Raw genomic sequence first — 7,144 nt, 5'->3', positions numbered from 1 at the left:
CAGATCACTGATCTGTCACAGTGATCTGTGATGTGACAGATCAGCGATCTGTCACAGGACAGTGATGTCCCACCTGGGACAAGGTAATAAAGTAAAAAAAAAAAAAGTGTTAAAAATAATTTAAAAAAAATCGCTAAATAAATCAGTAAAAAAAAAAAAAATATTCCCCAATAAATCCATTTTTTCAAAATAAAAAAAACAAAAACAATAAAAGTACACATATTTGGTATCGCCGCGTCCGTAATGACCTGCCCTATAAAACTGTCCCATTAGTTAACCCCTTTAGCGAACCCCTTAAAAAATAAAAATAAAAAACGAAGCAAAAAATAATGATTTATTATCATACCACCGAACAAAAAGTGCAATAACGCGCGATCAAAAAGACGCATATGAATATGCATGGTACCGGTGAAAACGTCATCTTGTCCCGCAAAAAACGATCCACCATACAGCATCATCCGCAAAAAAATAAAAAAGTTATAGCTCGCAGAATAAAGCGATACAAAAATAATTATTTTTTATATAAAATAGTTTTCATTGCAAAAAACCGACAAAACATAAAAAAACGACCTAAATGAGGTATCGCTGTAACCGTACTGACCCGAAGAATAAAACCGCTTTATCAATTTTACCGCACGCGGAACGGTGTAAACGCACCCCCCCAAAAGAAATTCATGAAACGCTGGTTTTTGTTCATTCTGCGTCCCAAAAATCGGAATAAAAAGCGATCAAAAAATGTCACGTGCCCGAAAATGGTACCAATAAAAACATCAACTCGTCTCGCAAAAAATAAGACCTCACATGACTCGGTGGGTCAAAATACGGAAAAATTATAGCTCACAATATGTGGTGATGCAAAAACTATTTTTACAATAAAAAGCGTCTTTTAGCGTGCGACAGCCGCCAAACATAAAAACCGCCATAAATCGTAAATCAAACCCCCCCGTTATCACCCCCTTAGTTAGGGAAAAATAATAAAACTAAAAGAAAATGTATTTATTTCCATTTTCCCGCTAGGGTTAGGGTTAGGGTAGGGTTAGGGCTAGGGTTAGGGTTAGGGCTAGGGTTAGGGCTAGGGTTAGGGTTAGGGTTAGGGCTAGGGTTAGGGCTAGGGTTAGGGCTAGGGCTCAGATTAGGGTTAGAGGTGTGTTGAGGTTCGGGTTGGAGTTATAATTGGGGGTTTCCACTGTTTGGGCACATCAGGTGCTCTCCAAAGGCAACATGGCGTCTGATCTCAATTCCAGCCAATTCTGCGTTGAAAAAGTCAAATGGTGCTCCTTCCCTTCCAAGCTCTGCCATGTGCCCAAACAGTGTTTTACCCCCACATGTAGGGTATCAGCCTACTCAGGACAAATTACAAAACAACTTTTGGGGTCCAATTTCTCCTGTTACCCTTAGGAAAATAAAAAATTGGGGGCAAAAATATAATTTTGCGGAAAAAAATGTTTTTTTTATTTTCACGCCCAGGCGTTATAAACTTCTGTGAAGCACTTGGGGGTTCAAAGTGCTCTCCACACATCTAGATAAGCTCCGTGGGGGGTCTAGTTTCCAAAATGGGGTCACTTGTGGGGAGTTTCAATAGTTTAGGTACATTAGGGGCTCTCCAAACGCATATGACACCCGCATACCAATCCATCAAAGTCTGCATTCCAAAACGTCACTACTTCCCTTCCGAGCCCCGACGTGTGCCCATACAGTAGTTTTCTCCCACATATGAGGTATCAGCGTACTCAGGACAAATTGGACAACAACTTTTGGGGTCCAATTTCTCCTGTTACCCTTGGGAAAATAAAAAAAATGGGGACTAAAAGATGATGTTTGTTGAAAAAATACGATATTTTTATTTTCACGCCCGGTCGTTATAAACTTCTGTGAAGCACTGGGGGGTTCAAAGTGCTCACCACACATCTAGATAAGTTCATTAGGGGGGGTCTAGTTTCCAAAATGGGGTCACTTGTGGGGGGTTTCCACTGTTTAGGTACATCAGGGGCTCTCCAAACGCAACATGACACCCGCAGACCATTCCATCAAAGTCTGCATTCCAAAACGTCACTACTTCCCTTCCGAGCCCCGACGTGTGCCCATACAGTAGTTTTCTCCCACATATGAGGTATCAGCGTACTCAGGACAAATTGGACAACAACTTTTGGGGTCCAATTTCTCCTGTTACCCTTGGGAAAATAAAAAAATGGGGACTAAAAGATGATGTTTGTTGAAAAAATACGATATTTTTATTTTCACGCCCGGTCGTTATAAACTTCTGTGAAGCACTGGGGGGTTCAAAGTGCTCACCACACATCTAGATAAGTTCATTAGGGGGTCTAGTTTCCAAAATGGGGTCACTTGTGGGGGGTTTCCACTGTTTAGGTACATCAGGGGCTCTCCAAACGCAACATGACACCCGCAGACCATTCCATCAAAGTCTGCATTCCAAAACGTCACTACTTCCCTTCCGAGCCCCGACGTGTGCCCATACAGTAGTTTTCTCCCACATATGAGGTATCAGCGTACTCAGGACAAATTGGACAACAACTTTTGGAGTCCAATTTCTCCTGTTACCCTTGGGAAAATAAAAAAATGGGGACTAAAAGATCATGTTTGTGGAAAAAATACGATTTTTTTATTTTCACGTTCAGTGAAGCACTGGGGGGTTCAAAGTGCTCACCACACATCTAGATAAGTTCCTTGGGGGGTCTAGTTTCCAAAATGGTGTCATTTGTGGGGGGTTTCTACTGTTTTGGTACATCAGGGGCTTTCCTAACGCGACATGGTGTCCGATCTCAATTCCAGCCAAAAACGTCAAATGGCGCTGCTTCCCTTCCGAGCTCTGCCATACGCCCAAATAGTGGTTTACCCCCACATGTGGGGTATCAGCGTACTCAGGATAAATTGCACAATATCTTTTAGGGTCCTGTTACTTTTGGAAAAATAAGAATTGAGGGTGAAAAGATCATTTTTGTGGAAAAAATATGATTTTTTAATTGTACTGCTGTACGTTATAAACTTCTGTGAAGCCCTTGGGGGTTCAAAGTTCTCACCACACATCTAGATAAGTTCCTTGGGGGGTCTAGATTCCAAAATGGTGTCATTTGTGGGGGGTTTCCACTGTTTTGGTACATCAGGGGTTTTCCAATCGCGACATGGTGTCCGATCTCAATTCTAGCCAAAAACGTCAAATGGCGCTGCTTCCCTTCCGAGCTCTGCTATGCGCCCAAATAGTCATTTACACCCACATATGGGGTATCAGCGTACTCAGGACAAATTGCACAATAACTTTTAGGGTCCTGTTACCCTTGGAAAAATAAAAATTGGGGGTGAAAAGATCATTTGTGTGGAAAAAATATGATTTTTTAATTGTACCGCTGTACGTTATAAACTTCTGTGAAGCCCTTGTGGGTTCAAAGTTCTCACCACATATCTAGATAAGTTCCTTGGGGGGTCTAGTTTCCAAAATGGGGTCACTTGGGGGGTTTCCACTGTTTAGGTACATCAGGAGCTCGCCAAACGTGACATGGCGTCCGATCTGAATTCCAGCCAATTTTGCATTGAAAAAGTCAAACGGCGCTCCTTCCATTCTGAGCTCTGCCATGCGCCGAAACAGTGGTTCCCCCCCACATATCAGGTATCAGCGTACTCAGGACAAATTGCACAATAAGTCTTGCAGTCCAATTTCTCCTGTTACCCTTGGTAAAATAAAGAAAATTGAACCTGAAGTATTTTTTTTGTGAAAAAAAGTTAAATGTTCATTTTTTTTTTAATATTCAAAAAATTCCTGTGACGCACCTAAAGGGTTAATAAACTTCTTGAATGTGGTTTTAAGCACCTTAAGGGGTGCAGTTTTTAGAATGGTGTCACTTTTGGGTATTTTCTATCATATAGACCCCTCAAAGTGGCTTCAAATGTGAAGTGGTCCCTAAAAATAAAATGGTGTTGCAAAAATGAGAAATCGCTGGTCAATTTTTAACCCTTATAACTTCCTAACAAAAAAAAATTTTGGTTCCAAAACTGTGCTGATGTAAAGTAAACATGTGGGAAATGTTATGTATTAAGTTTTTTGTGTGCCGTATCGCTGTGATTTAAGGGCATAAAAATTCAAAGTTGGAAAATTGCGAAATTTTCAAAATTTTCGCCAAATTTCCGTTTTTTTCACAAATAAACGCAAGTTATTTGAATGCAATTTTACCACTAACATGAAGTACAATATGTCACGAGAAAACAATGTCAGAATCACCGGGATCCATGAAAGCGTTCCAGAGTTATGACCTCATAAAGGTACAGTGGTCAGAATTGTAAAAATTGTCCCGGTAGTTAACGTGCAAACCACCCTTGGTAGTGAAGGGGTTAAGGTACCAATAAAACATACAAAAGGTCCCCCAAAATCCAAGGAAGTGCAACTATTTGAAAGCTATGTCAAGAGTGGAGTCAAAGTGGATTTACACTCTTGACAGCCTGGCCCCAAAAGGCCTCAACCATGAGATTGAGCTATAGGCTTTTTAGATAAAATTATTAAAACATTAATCTTATTTTTTTTTAAGTTTTTTTATTATTTTTTATTTATTTTTAATACACTTATTGTTATTTCTATCTACATTTTATGAAACATACAATTAAGGATGTACATACTACATCCGTGCGTCAGTTTTCATCTTTATCCATATTTTCTTTATATAGAGATTCACGACGAGTACCATATGGTCAAATTAGTCCTCCCCCCCCCCCCCCTTGAATTTCTATCCTTTTTTCCGGTTTGGGTTTTTTTTTTTTGCTAAAGTGCTGGTAGCACACATATACTTTTTAGAAAATATAGGTATCTATTAACGTGCGGAAGGTCAATCTGCTCGTGTAACCCTCCATGCTCATGTTTTATTTATTCAGTTCCAGTAAAATTATTTTTATCTTAAAATTGTTATAAATAAAAGTTATGTTTTAGTTTAGTATATTATGCACACAAGTTAGGTATACTTTTATTATATAGGAGACAAAGCGGACTATCCATTTTAATAAATCAACAATATAATATTGTAATTATAGCAGCAAGGCGTATCTTGAGGCAACAATACACACAAAAAAAACAAAACAAAAAACATACATTTCTGCCCAAGACTAATGATTGGTATGGGTTGCAGCTGGGTGAGCTATTATATAAGGACGGGCTGACAGGCATTCAGCATAGCCCTGACGAAGAGGGAAGCCCCCTTCGAAACATGTTGGTTGTGCCTCTTGTGCACCCGTCCTCCTCCCTGCCTGTGATGTCACAGTAGCTCCGCCCCCCACTCTCGCCGCGTCCTCGTCAATACTTCCGGCTGGAGTACACGAGGTGCTGGCGTCTACCCGCTCCCCTACTACACGCTGCATAGCTTATCGCTCCATCAGCAGCCGCTGCCTCAGCCAGAGTCGCTGCCTCAGCCAGATCGCGCCAGAGCAATCACCTGAAGTAAGTGCATAGAAGTCCTATTAGGACTAACTGAATATTGGAACGCTAGCATAATTAGGGTGTCCCCTCCTTACACTGCATCACTTATCACTCTATCAGCAGCTGCTGCCTCAGCCAGACTGCGACAGAGCAATCACCAGAAGTAAGTGCATAGAAGTCCTATTAGGACTAACTGATTACTGGAACGCTAGCATAATTAGGGTGTCTAGTGGATCCCTCCTAAGGGTACAGTTACACCTAGCGACTCACCAGCGATCCCGACCAGCGATATGACGCGGTCAGGATCACTGGTGCATCGCTAGGTGGTCGCTAGTGAGCTGCCACACAGGCAGATCTCACCAGCGACATCGCTGGGGACGGGGGTCACTACTTACCTGTCACACCAGGCGATCCTGCGTCCTCCCGCCCGGCTCCACGCGTCACCCGTCGTCACAGCAGGAAGCGCCGCAGGAAGCTGACCGACGAGGAATGGTCCAGGACGTTCTCGCGCGATCAGCGATTACCAGCGGGGGAGCCGGTCGGAGGTAAGTATCAGACATAGCGATATCGCTAGTAATATCGCTGCAACGTCACAAAATCAGTGACTTTACAGCGATAATGCTAGCGATATCGCAGTGTGTAACGGGGGCCTTACACTGCATCGCTTATCACTCTATCAGCAGCTGCTGCCTCAGCCAGATTGCGCCAGAGCAATCACCAAAAGTAAGTGCATAGAAGTCTTTTAGGACTAACTGAATATTGGAACGCTAGCATAATTAGGGTGTCTAGTGGATTCCCCTTTACACTGCATCGCTTATCACTCTATCAGCAGCTGCTGCCTCAGCCAGACTGCGACAGAGCAATTACCAGAAGTAAGTTCATAGAAGTCCTACCAGGACTAACTGGCTACTGGAACGCTAGCACTATTTGTGGGTTTAGTGGATCCCTCCTTACCCAGCACTTTGTCATTTTTTTCAACAGTGGATATCGTCCCTGCGCTGGCTCTAAATAAAGCCAACAAAGACCATTATAGAGAGTCTATCAGGATTTACACCTGGGTAGCATAACACATCTAGCACAAGTAAGTGCATATGTACCCCAGGAACTGGGACTGAATATCAAGGTTGTGGTCACTGTTAGTAATTGAAATTCTCTTCATATTTAGTATTGTATCAATTGATCCACCATAAAGGGAACACCCCGAAGAGAATATAAACGTTAAGATACAACCAGTGAGTATGGTGGACATGCAAGGAGTGGTGTGACCTTTTGTATGTTTTATTGGTACCTTAATATATCATTGTTCCAATAGCATCAGCAGCTATCAAAAACGAGATCTCTACCATCAGATAACCTGCAAACTACTTACCACGTAGACATCTCAACTTACACAGAATATTCTACATCAACTTCGTTTTTAAGTAAGTACGTATAACTGCTGTTAAGTATTTATTTCCCTTTTTTTTTTTTTTTTTTTGTATACATCTGCTCAGCATAGCGCGGTGAGTCACACAAATATACGGTTCGCTCAGACTTTATAACAGGAGCCGACACAGTCCTGTCTCTTCACCAGCTGCATCTGAGTTTTTTGGATAGGTAGCGCCCGTGTTACTTTACCGTAATTATTTTAATAATAAACATCACAAATCAGAAAATAACACGGACATATTTGCTATCCCTGTAATTGTAATGACCCGCACAACACAGTGATCAAATTATTTATGGGGATCA

The 7,144-nt window shown here is 41.7% G+C and overlaps 1 long non-coding RNA gene across 1 annotated transcript in view; it reads left to right on the top strand.

The window, feature by feature from the left end:
* The first annotated feature begins 6,400 nt into the window (after positions 1 to 6,400).
* The window catches only part of LOC141048202 (uncharacterized), a 92,739-nt gene continuing 91,995 nt past the window's right edge, over positions 6,401 to 7,144 (top strand). Inside the window, exons 1-3 of the long non-coding RNA XR_012219979.1 lie at positions 6,401 to 6,494; positions 6,579 to 6,645; positions 6,726 to 6,834. This is a non-coding gene — a long non-coding RNA (uncharacterized lncRNA). The remainder of the gene's footprint in view (positions 6,495 to 6,578; positions 6,646 to 6,725; positions 6,835 to 7,144) is intronic.

This window comes from Dendrobates tinctorius, unplaced genomic scaffold (assembly GCF_039654945.1).
Source record: "Dendrobates tinctorius isolate UK_male_01 unplaced genomic scaffold, ASM3965494v1 ptg000133l, whole genome shotgun sequence".
Taxonomy (NCBI): Eukaryota; Metazoa; Chordata; class Amphibia; order Anura; family Dendrobatidae; genus Dendrobates; species Dendrobates tinctorius.
Note: the sequence above shows the minus strand (reverse complement) of the source record. Positions and strands in the feature narration are given on the sequence as shown.